Consider the following 13,009-nt stretch of genomic DNA (forward strand, 5'->3'; position numbering starts at 1 on the left):
TGTTCATATCCTCAACGTTTTAGGGATAATTTGTTTTAAAATCACTGTCTTATGCATTACTACATTTGTTTTTCTCAGACAGCATTGTAATAGTGGTGCTAATTTCAGGAGGATACATTTTGTTTTATTCATTTTTGTGTGTGTGCGTGTGTGTGTGTGTGTGTGTGTGTTCACATGCACATCTGGAAGTTGGTCATTGGTAGTATTTAGTGATATCTTATCATTGTTGAGTGTATGTGTGCATCTTTCTTTGCTATTACCATAACCTGTGTAGTTGTAGCCCTGATGAATGGTGCTGGGTATTCTATCTTCGAGTTACTATGTGTTAGGGAATGGGGAATCAGTTTTCTCAGTATTGTTAGTGAACAGGTGAAACGTTTAACCCAAGTAGTAAACTTCTTGCAGGTTTAGAAGGTTCTCTTTGTTGATCCTCTGTGGTTTGAAGATGCTCACTGATCTCTGTGAGTGGTCATTTAGTACCAGGGTTTGGATCATAGTGAAAGTGGACTGTACTCTAAAAGGGGGAGGTTCAGGATGCCATGTTCTGCTGGAGGTTCAAATTTTGAAGGCCATATTGAGTTTCATTATCTGAGATCAAATTTATAAGTCTCATGTTTGAAATCTGAGGTTACATAGTGGGTATTGGTGGGTGCAGGAGAGAGGTGACTCTGTTCACTAGGGAGCAAATCCACTTACAACTTTCTTTTTGGTCATGTGTTTATCTGTTTATTTTTATATTTGTGTTTCTTTCTTTTTTATTTTATGGACTTATTTTAGAAGCATTGAGTTCAACTTTTTATAAAGTTTGATAAGATGCAGCAGGTGAATCAATGTAAGCACTAACTTGTTTTGTTGGGAGATTTAAAAATATTGCTTGAATATTGTTTATTATAGATTTGTTTAAGTTGATTATCTCATCTTGGTTTAATGTTGGTAGGTCATACCACAATAATTTTCTTAACTGCCTTACAAGAAATGTGTTAAGCTATTTCTTTACCCATATGTACTTAATTTTTACTACAAATAATGCATTTAGTTAGTACTTAATTAATTAGTATTTATTTTCTTGAATATTATGGGTTATATCTATATGAAAATTTGTCAACATCAGAATTTCTACATCAAAAGAGATGCATATTTTATTTTATTGATTAGCACATATTTAAAACATTTTAAGATTTATTTAAAATTATGTTTTTATGTGTTGTTTTTTGCACATTACAACTTCAGATATTCTTGGGGTTCATATGATGGTCAGATCCTTTAAGCTGAATTTACAGTGGTTGTGAGTTGTGTTATGTGAGACCTGGGAACTGAACTCAAATACTCTACTCATAACTGCTGAGCAATTTCTCTCCATACTTATCAGCACACCTTAATGTTATAAAATAATATATTTCAGTATAATATTTTCATAAGTATATGCAATGCATTTCAATTTGTCTTAGAAAAATCATTCTGTGTTGTCTCCTCTGCATCTTTTCTATGTCACTCGCATAGAGCCAGCATGGACATTTCAAATTATGATTATTACCATGTTATAATCTTGAAATCTCTCTCATTTTGGTATTCTGCCCCTGGATATCAGAACGTCTTCCATAATATATTAACATGAAATTCTCTCCTCTATTTCTCTCTCACTTTTTATTTGTGTGTTGTCTCTCTAACTTTTAAGACCTAATTATGGTTGCCTATGATTGTAGAGCTCCTCACTAATGAAGCTCATGTAAAGGGGAGTTTCATATCAGTTCTTTTCAGTCACTCTGCATTTCATTTATTTTTTTACATGTGCTAGCTTTTTAAAATAAAAAGTAAAACTAAGTTATATGAACTTGTTATTGAGGCTTTGAAAAATATAACGAAAAAGGATTGTTGATAAGTTCCTATTCTTGAATTGTCTAAGGTATAGTATTTTATTTTTCTCTGTTTGTCCCAACAGATATTTTTATTTGGAAATTTATAATTAACTCTGCAAACAGCCTCATTATGTGCCATTCGTTCATGGAAAATAACTGGATTGAAACTCAAAAAAAATTAACTTGTCCCATTATCTTGTATTCAGTTGATTAACGTTTCCTTGAGGCTGTGGTTGGAGGATTCTTTCAGACTAGGTTTGTCTTTGTATAATTAGTAACACTACTCAAAAGACTTACTGAAAATTCAACAGACAAGACATACTAAGATAGTTCAGAGGATAAAAGCACTTGTCATGCAACTATGATGATCAGAGCTTGATGCCCAGATACCCTTAAAAAATAAATAGATGTTGTGGTGTGCAATTATAATTCTAGAACTTACATATTGAGATGAGAGGTGAGAAAGGAGAATCATGGAGAAGTCTCTGGAACAGTTTGTCTGGAGTTTGAAAAAATGTCAAAATCCATACTTAAACCCTGCCTCAACACTAAGTAGGAAGATAACCATGACATGTACACATATATACTCATTTGTACACAGAGACACACAGAGACATGCACATTCATACAATTTTTTCCAACACAAAAAAACTTAAGACACTTGAAAGTGTGAAAAAAAAAGTAGACGACTAAAGAGAAATAAACATTGACTTCAATGAAGGCAGTCTGGAACTCTCTATATCCATCCCTGTCTCCGTCTCCGTCTCTGCCTCCGCCTCCCCCTCCCCCTTCCTATCTCTGTAACCATCCCTGTCCCTGTCCCTGTCCCAGTACCCTTCTCCATCCCCCTCTCCCTCTCTCATCCCATGTGTGAGTGTGTGTGTGTGTGTGTGTGTGTGTGTGTAGACAAAGTTACAATCCATGGCCAGTGCTGTCTAGACATGGACATCTAAGAAAGGATGGAGTTTGTACATGAATGAAGTAGGCCCTCATCATTAAGTCTGAGTAAATTGAAACCATTCCACCACTACAACCACTTTACTGGGCAATGCAGCACACTGTCCATCCACATCTCCCATCTCTGTTTGAGGTTGCCCTTCTCACTAGGGTGTTTCATGAGAGGAGACACAATTGTTTTGCTTCTTCTTCAGCTATTTATTTTTGTTTGAATACCCCATTAGATAAAAATGATTAGATAAAAAAAATGAAATGATGTGATTTTTTTCACAAGCCTGTGATGAGCACAATGGCTTCAGCAATACTGATTGAATAGCCAATTTCTTAAAGCCATAACTTTCTAGAAAAGACATTATCACATCTCTTCACTGTGACTGTGGTGGCAACTTCTGCATTCTCAGAGTCTCTACCTGTATCTTCCCTCTACTCATTTCTTATTTAAACCATAAACATTGTGTAGGTTACCTGTCCTCTTACCTTGTGTAGAATATTTTGAGATGCCTACAGGATGTTTTGTCACTTTGTAGTTAGCTCATCTGCCCACAGTAAGACAGAAGCTAGATCAGTAGGTATTTGTGTGTGTTCATGTATGTGTGTGTGTGTCTCTCTCTCTGTATGAGTATACAAATGTTAATGATTTCATGTGTTTGTATATATTTGTCTCTGTGTGAATATGTGTGTTTGTGTCTGTGTGAATGTGTTTTGATTGTGTGAATTTGTGCCTTGTGTGACTGTATGTTTATGTATATGAGTGAGTTTGCATGTGAGTGAATTTGCATGTGAGTGTGTGCTTATGTATGTAGTTTTGTATGTGTTTTTGTGTTTGCATTTGTGTGTGGGTGAATATACATTTTGGTATTATGCTCTCTCTCTCTCTCTCTCTCTCTCTCTCTCTCTCTCTCTCTGTGTGTGTGTGTGTGTGTGTGTGTGTGTGTGTGTGTTTGTGTGTGTGTTGGGGCTGTGCCACAGAGCACATGTATAGGCCAGAGGACAACTCCTGAGAGTCAGTTGTTTTCTTCTTCCACCTGTTCTGTGAACAAACTCAGGTCATCAAGATTTGCCTATGAAGCACAATAAAACACTCTGATACGTCTCTCTATTATTACAAAGAAGAAAAAAATAAAAAACTAGGATTCTGCCAAAGCAACTGCAATTCTGAGGTCAGTCTTGGGTGTAGATAGCAATAGACTTTGTCTCAAAAATGTATAAAGATTTTATGCAATGGTATACAGAGTAGACTGTTGTATGGATTACTGAAGAAGGTTTATGCAGTGCAGCTGCTAACACTTAGTTTAGAATGAGACAAACATCTTTAGAAATCAATAGAAAGAGACTAAGGGTCTATCTATGTGGACCCTTGGTGATCCTTTCACTGCTGCATTCTTCTTACCCGGGCCTTAAATGCTTTTCAAGAGTGAAAGCAAATGGCTTTGAGAAAGGAAGGTGCAAACTCAAATGAATCAAAAAGGAAGACTATTTAAAGTGAAACTTTCCATCACATTCTCAATGAAGGAACTGGCATTCGGATTCTCTTCTTAAGTGATGGCACTCAACTTAGTAAAATATATATTAATGCCCAAACTGCAAGTGCTGGGTGGGTGGGGGTTTTTATCTCATGGCAAGAGTTATTTATGGTCACTGAGATAATAAACTCTTCATTCTTATAACAAGAATGAGATAATGAGATGTTCATGCTTCCAGGATTTAATAGATTTAATATTCTTTTTTTTTAAGATATAATATTCTAATGAGCTACATCTGACACATTTGTATGTAAAAGCATATTCTTGTTTTGACAGAAATTTATTTCTTTAATTAATTTATTTTTTTCAGTTTGGTGTGGATGGGTGATTGGAGAGTGATAGTTGAAGCACTTCATTAGAATTTTACATATGGCATAGCATGATATTGAGAATAACTTTCTCTGTCATTCTGAATTTATTGAATTCAACTACAAGAATAAAAGTTTGCACAGCAGAAATGCAAGGAACAATGAAGGAGGAGATGAGGTGCTATGCAGGATCAATGATGGAAGCAATTAGAAACAAACAGTTTTTTTCTAGTGCTCATCATGATTCAGTCTTATAAATTTAACAACCTAGATAATTTAACAAATATATTCTGAATACCATATTTGTGCCAGGCACACTGTTGATGCTAGGAATAAAGAGTAACTGTGATATGGTTCTGCCTTGGAATATCTCAGCATGAAGAGAACTGACTACAAACTTCTGTCTAGGGAAAGAATGAGTACCAGGTCTTCAAGACCAGAAGGATTGGCATGGGGACAGTTGTAGTTGTAATTAAAGAGTAAGTAAGGAAATCAGCAATGGGTACCTGCTTGGGTAGGAAGTCAGTTTAGGGATCCAGTACATGAAAGACAATCATGCTCTGGTAGGCATGGTATGTTGCAAACTGGAATATATAAGTGAAATCAGTGAGGTTTTTTTTAAGTATTTGCAATGTTGTAGGAATTATTGTTATAATACACCTATGTAGGTTACATACCATCCAGAAATTTTATTTACAAACAAAATGCGTAGGTAGGAAAGATCTATTGCTTTTCTATGTAGTGCCCAGCTATAAAGCACTTTATTTCTTGCTGTTTCACTTGGCTACACAGTTCTGGTCCATAGCATCTTCCTCCTCTCCACCACACACACAGTGTTCTAGTCTTTTGTTGACCAGTTAAACTAGGAAGAAGGTTCACATAACATCACTTGAGTGCATGAGCATCTTCCCATTAGAGACACACATATAATGAGGAACCAGTTTTAGTATTAGAATACAAACAGCATCAGACTTACCCACTGCATTATACATATAGTTAGGAGTTTACATTGGGGATAGAAGATAAATCACAGGTAAAATAATGAAAGAGAATTTTATCAAAACTATTAGGTACACATGGCACATACTCCACATACTCCAAATTCTTAGCATTGGGGGAGGTACAGGCCTGAGGATAGAGAATTTAAAGCTGGATTGAGCTATAAGTGATCCTGTTTCAAAGCAATAACAACAATAACAATTCATAATAATTTCAAGGCTCAGTACGATAGTACACTGCTATAATGTCAGCTCTAAGAGTTGTATGGAAGTAGGATCATACATTGGAAGTCAATTAGGCTAAAGTATGAGCTAGGACCTTTTTCCAGTTTGCAACTATGCAGGAGCAGAGCATCTGTTCTGAATCCTTACCCACTCAGCACACACCAGAGTTGCAGCTCAACCCCCATGGGTTCTGACACATACAGGATCACAGGATTACAGAAACACAGATTCACAGGAAGGACAAGCTCCAATCAGAGACTATGAGTCCTGTTAACATCAGAGATAACCAAATGTTGAGAGGCAAACACAAAAACATAAGCGACAGGCACCAATACAACATCACAAACAAGTCTCCCCACCACAGAAAGCCCTGGATGTGACAACACACCTATAAAGCAAGATTCAGATCTAAATTCTCATCTCATGAAGATAACATAGGACTATAAGAAAGACATAAATAAATTCCTTAAAGAAATATAGGAGAATACAGGTAAACAAGAAGAAGACCGTAAAGAGGAAACCCATAAATCAGAAAGAAATACAGAAAAATAAATCAAACAGGTAAGGAAATTCGATAAAACTGCCCAGGATCTAAAGCTGGAAATAGAAACAATAAAGAAAGCAAAAAGGGAGACAACCAAGGAGATAGAAAATATACAAAAGAGAGAAGGAGTTACAGATGCAAGCACCACCAACAGATTACAAGAGATAGAAGAGAAAATCTAGGTGGAGAAGTTAACATAGAATATATCTACACAAAAGTCAAAGAAAATAAAAAGAGCAAAATGCTCGTAACACAACACTCAAGAAATCGAGGACACAATAAAAAGACTGAATCTAAGATTAATAGGTTTAGAAGGGAGTAAAGATTCTCAACTGAAATGGCCAGCAAATATCTTCAACAAAGTTATAGAAAAAAACTCCTTACCTAAAGAAAGAGATGCCCATAAACATAAAAGAAGCTTACAAAATACCAAACAGTTGGGGCCATAAAAATTCCTCTCATAACATAATAATTAAAACAGCAAATGAACAGAACAAAGAAAGAATGTTGAGAGAGGTAAAGGAAAAAGGTCAAATAACATATCTATCTATATCAGACATATCAGAACTACACCAGACTTCTCAACAGTGATTCTAAAAGCCTGAAGATCTTGGGCAGATGTCTTACAGACCCTAAAAGAGCAAAAATACCAGCCCAGGCTACTATACCCAGCAAAACTCTCAATTACCACATATACAGAAAACAAGGTATTCCATGACAAAACCAAATTTAAATAATGCCTTTTCACTAATTTAGCCCTACAGAGAATAAGCTCCAGTAGAAGGAAAACTGTAACTCAAAGAGAGAAACTACACCCAAGTAAAAGCAAGAAACTAATTAATATTTTCACAACAAACCCCAAAAAGAGAAACACACAAACATAATTTCACCCAGAACAGCAAAAGTAACCGGAAGCAATAATCATTGGTTCCTAATATCTCTCAAAATCACTGGCCTTAATTCCCCAATAAAAGGACATAGTCTAACAGACTGGATATGTAAACAGGATCAAGCATTTTTCTCCAAACAAGAAACACATCTAAGTGACAAAAACAGACACTACCTCAAAATAAAAGACTGGAAAAATATTTCCCAAGCAAATGGTTACAAGAAACAAGCTATCAATTCTAATATTCAATAAATTAGACTTTCAACCAAAAGTTATCAAAAAAGATATGGAAGGACACTACATACTCATCAAAGGAAAAGTCACAAAGATGAACTCTCAGTTCTGAATACCTATGCCTCAAATGGAATTGCACCCACATTTATCAAAGAAACATTACTAAAGCTTAAAGGACAAATTGAACTTCACACAATAATAGTAGGAGATTGCAACACCCCACTCTTACCAGTAGACAATCATAGGAACAGAAAATAAATAGAGATACAGTGAAACTAAAAGAAGTTATGAACCAAATAGATTTAACAGATATCTAGAGAACATTTTACTGTAAAACAAAAGAATATATCTTCTTCTCAGCACCTCACTGTACGTTATCAAAAATCAACAATGTAATTGGACAGAAAACAATCCTCAACATATATAATTAATCCCATGTATTCTATGGAACCACTATGGACTAAGACCGGACTTCAATAACAATAACAACAACAGTAAGCCCACCTACACTGAACAGCTATCTACTCAATGATAATTTGAAGGAATAAAAATATTAAAAACTTTTAGAGTTTAATGAGAATGAAAGGACAACATATCCAAACTTATTGGACACAAAGAAAGCAATGCTAAGAAGAAAGCTTATAGACCTGAGTGCCACCATAAAGATTGTCGTGTCCAACTCGGCCAGCAAGGAAGATGCAACCACCAGTTCTTCTTAAAGCAGTTTTACTCAGGCAGCTTCTTTCTTCAAATCCCCCAGCCTCCCTGGTTACAAGTGTTTTTCTCCACTCCAGCCATAACCAGCCACCACAGGTCACATCACATCACCAGGCAGGTCTGCTCAGCCAATCAGGGATTAGTGGCATGCTATCTACCAAACATGGGCTTGTTTACAGCCTGGAGTAGATTTCTGGCTGGCTGGCCAGGGAGTCCGGAATGGCTTCCCACAAAAAAAAAAAAAAAAAAAAAAAAAATCAGAGAGATGATACACCACCAGCTTGACCACACATCTGAAAGAATACAACAAAAAGAAGAAAATACATGCCAAAAGGAGTAGATTACAGGAAATAATAAAATTTATGGCTGAAATCAACCAAGTAGAAACAAAGAACTATACAGAGAATCAATAAAACTAGGAGCAGATTCTTTGAGAAAATCAACTAGATAGATAAAGTAACTAAAAGGCACAGAGATACTATCGAAATTAACATAATCAGAAATGGAAAGGGAGGTATAACAACAAAAATTGAGGAAATTAAAAAAAATCAGATCCTACTACAAAATCTATCCTTAACAAAACTGTAAAATCTAGATGAAATGTATGATTTTCTAGACAGTTACCAAATACCAAAGTTAAATTAGGATCAGATAAATCATCTAAATGGTCCCATAAGTCCTATAGAAATAGAATCAGTCATTAGAAGTCTGCCAAATGAGAGAGAGAGAGAGAGAGAGAGAGAGAGAGAGAGAGAGAGACAGAGAGAGACAGAGAGAGACAGAGAGACAGACAGAGACAGAGACAGAGACAGACCAGGGTCACATTGTTTTAGTGCAAAATTCTACCAGACCTTCAAAGATAATATAATACCAATACTTCTCAAACTATTCCACAAAATAGAAACAGAAGTTACACTACCCAAGCCTTTCCATGAAATTGCAGTTACACAGATACGTAAACCACACAAAGACCCAACACAGAAAGAAAACTTCAGACCATTTTCCTTTGTGAATATTGATGCAAAGATACTTAATAAAATATTTGCAAAGCAAATCCAATAACACATCAAAACAATCATATATCATGATCAAGTACACTTCATCCTAGCAATGCAGGGATAGTTCAATATATGAAAATCCATCGACTTAAATCACTATGTAAACAAACTCAAATGGAAAAAAAAACAATTAATCTCTTATTAGATGCTGAAAAAGCCTTTAATAAAATACAACCCCATGATAAAAGTGTTGGAGAGATTAGGAATTCAAGGTGTATACCTAAATATAATAAAAGCTATATATGGCAAACCAATAGACAACATCACACTAAATGGAGAGAAACTTGAAGCAATCCCACTAAAAATGGAGACAAGACAAGGTAGCCCATGCTCTCTTTACCTATTCAATACAGTATTTGAAATTCGAGCCAGAGCAGTTAGACAACAAAAGAATATCAAAGGGATACAAATTGGGAAGAAGAAGTCAAGGTATCACTGTTTAGAGATGATATGATATTATACTTAAGTAAGTCAAAAAAATTCTACCAGAGAGCTTCTACAGCTGATAAGCAACTTCAGCAAAGTAGATTGATATAAAATTAACTCAAACAAATCAGTACCTTCATCTACTCAATGGATAAGTGGGATGACAACAAAATTAGGGAAAAAACACACTTCATAATAGCCTCAAATAGTATTAAATATCTTGGTATGATTCTAGACAAGCAAGTGAAAAATCTGTGAGACAAATCTTTAAGTCCCTGAAGAAAGAAATTGAAGAAGATCTCAGAAGAAGGAAGAATCACCTATGCTCATGGATGGGTGGGATTAATATAGTAAAAATGGTCATCTTACTATAACAATCTGCAGATTCAATACAATTCCCATCAAAATTCCAACTTAATTCTTTATATAGTAAGAAAGAACAATTCTCAAATTTATTTGGAATAACCACATTATCAACTCCAACAATAAAACCCAGGATAGCAAAAAGTGTTCACAACGAGAGAACTTTTGGGGAAATTTCCATCCCTTACCTCAAGCTATATATAGTATAGAGCAATAGTGATAAAAACTGCTTGGTAGTGGTACAGAGATAGACAGGTAGATTAATGGAATAGACTTGAAGACTCAGAAAGAACCCAAACATTTATGATCACTTGGTCATTGACAAAGAAGCTAAAATGATCCAGTGGGAAAAGACAGCAATTTCACCAAATGGTGCTGGTTCTACTGGTGATTTTCAGGTAAAAATGCAAATTGATCCATTCTTCTCTTCTTGTACAAAACTTAAGTCCATGTGGATTGAAAGCCTCCACATAAAACTAGATATACTGAAATAGAAGAGATAGTGGGGAATTGCCTCAAACACCTGGGCACAGGGGAAAATTTCCTGAACAGAACAACAAAGGCTTATATTCTATGATCCACAACTGACAAATGGAGACACATAAAACTGAAAAGATTTTGTAAAGCAAGGGACACTGTCAATAAGACAAAGTGGCCACCTGTAGATTGGGAAAAGACCTTTACCAACCCTACATCCAATGGAGGGATAATATTTAAAATATACAAAGAACTCAAGAAGTTATACTGCAGAGAACCAAATATCCCTATTAAAAAATGGAGTACAGGGATAAACAGAATTCTCAACTGAGGAATCTCAAATGGCTGAGAAATGCTTAAAGAAATGGGCAACAACCTTAGTCATCTGGGAAATGCAAATAAAAACAACTATAAGATTGAATGGCTAATATTAAAAACTCAGCACATGCTGGGAGAATGTGGAGAAAGAAAAACACTCCTCCATTGCTGATGGGACTGTGATCTGATAAAACCAACTTGGAAATCAATATGGCAGTTCCTGAAAAAAAAAACAAAAAAACAAAAAAACAAAAAAACTGGAAATAGCTCTACCTGAGGACCTATCTATATCACTACTGGGCATATAAACAAAAGATGCTCATATAACAAGAGCACATAGTCCATTAGGTTTATAGCAGCATTGTTTACAATAACCAGAAGCTGGAAAGAACCCAGATGTCCCTCAACAGCAGAATGGATACAGAAAATGTGGTACATTTACACTATTGAGTACTACTCAGCTATTAAAAAGAATGAATTCATGAAATTCTTAGGCAAATGGACAGACCATAAAAATGTCATCCTAAGAGATGTAATTCAGACACAAAAGAACACCCATGGTATTTACCCACCAATAAGTTTATAGTAGTCTGACCATTTACAATGCCCATGATATGACCCACAGACCAAATAGAACTTAAATGGAAGGAAGAACATAGTATGGATGCTTCAGTCCTGCACTGAGCTGCTGACAGGATGATCTTGAGAGGTTGGGTGGGGGACCTGGGAGAGGAATGACAGTAAAAAGGGGGGGAGTATCAGTTATTGGAGGTCACAAAGCATGAGGTACATCAGGTCAAGAAATCAAATAATAATATGTAGCAATAGAAGATGAGGAACTGGGAATATCCACTGAAGGGTAGGTAACAAACAAAATTCAGGGAAACAAGAGGCTCTCAGGACCCAAAGGGATGACTTTAGCAGAATGAGCAGAGAACAGGAGATAGATCCTGAAGAGACCACCTCAAGTAGATAGGCACGGACCCTGGTCGATGGATGAGGCCAACCACACATCTCAATTTTTTTTAACCCAGAAATGTTGCTTTCCAAAGGAAGTACAGAGATAAAAAATGGACCAAAAAAACTAACCACCCAGTGGTTCCAGGGACTAGAAAAGCAACCATGGAGTGTGCAGAGAGGGATCCATGGCTCCAGATACATAAGTATCAGAGAATGGACTTGTTTGACATCAATAAGTAGGGAGGCCCTTAGTCCTGTAGAGGTTTAATGCTTGAGCTTAGTCCAGTGTAGGGGGATGCTAGAGCTATGGGGCAGTAGAAGATGGGTGGGTGGTGGGGCACCCTCATAGAAGAAAAGGAGAGAGATGATAGGGCAGGTGTGGGATGAGTGGTTTGTGGAGGGGTAATCAGGAAGAGGGATATCATGTGAGATGTAAACAAATGGAATGATTAACAACAACAAAACAATAATAGAGTGAACTAGCTACCTAACATAATCTCAAAATCTGTAACCCATAATCCATAACTAAATAATTAACATCATAAGAGTAATGACTTAAAAAAAACAATTGTTATCTATACCATATAATGTAAGGTGATATTAGTAAATAATGTTGTGTTCCACTGAACTTTGTACTTGATAACCCAGAACTGATCCTATCACTTATTTAGTGTGTATAAATTTTATATAATAAATAAGTAGATACTACAGGGGAAAGAGAGAGAGAGAGAGAGAGAGAGAGAGAGTTCAACCTAAGAAGTAATAGAAACTGAGGAGCCTTCAAAATAAAGCACCTATTAAAAATTGCATACAAAGCCAACTGAGGAATCTCAAATGGCTATGAAGCACTTAAAGAACTGTTCACCATACTTAGTCATCAGGGTAATTTAATTCAAAACCATCCTGAGATTCCACTTTACATCAGTCAGAATGATTAATATCAAAAACTCAGGTGACAGCAGATGCTGCCAAGAATGTGGAGAAAGAGGGACACTCCACCATTGCTGGTGGGTCTGGAAGTTGTGAAAACCATTCTGGAAAACAGTCTGGTGGTTTCTCAGAAAATTGGACATAGTACTAGCAAAAGACCAGACCCATCTATATTACTCCTGGGAATATACACAAAAGATACCCCAAGATATAACAAGTACACATA

This window comes from Mus caroli, unplaced genomic scaffold, assembly GCF_978045245.1.
Source record: "Mus caroli unplaced genomic scaffold, Mus_caroli_1 scaffold_1, whole genome shotgun sequence".
NCBI classification, from domain to species: domain Eukaryota; kingdom Metazoa; phylum Chordata; class Mammalia; order Rodentia; family Muridae; genus Mus; species Mus caroli.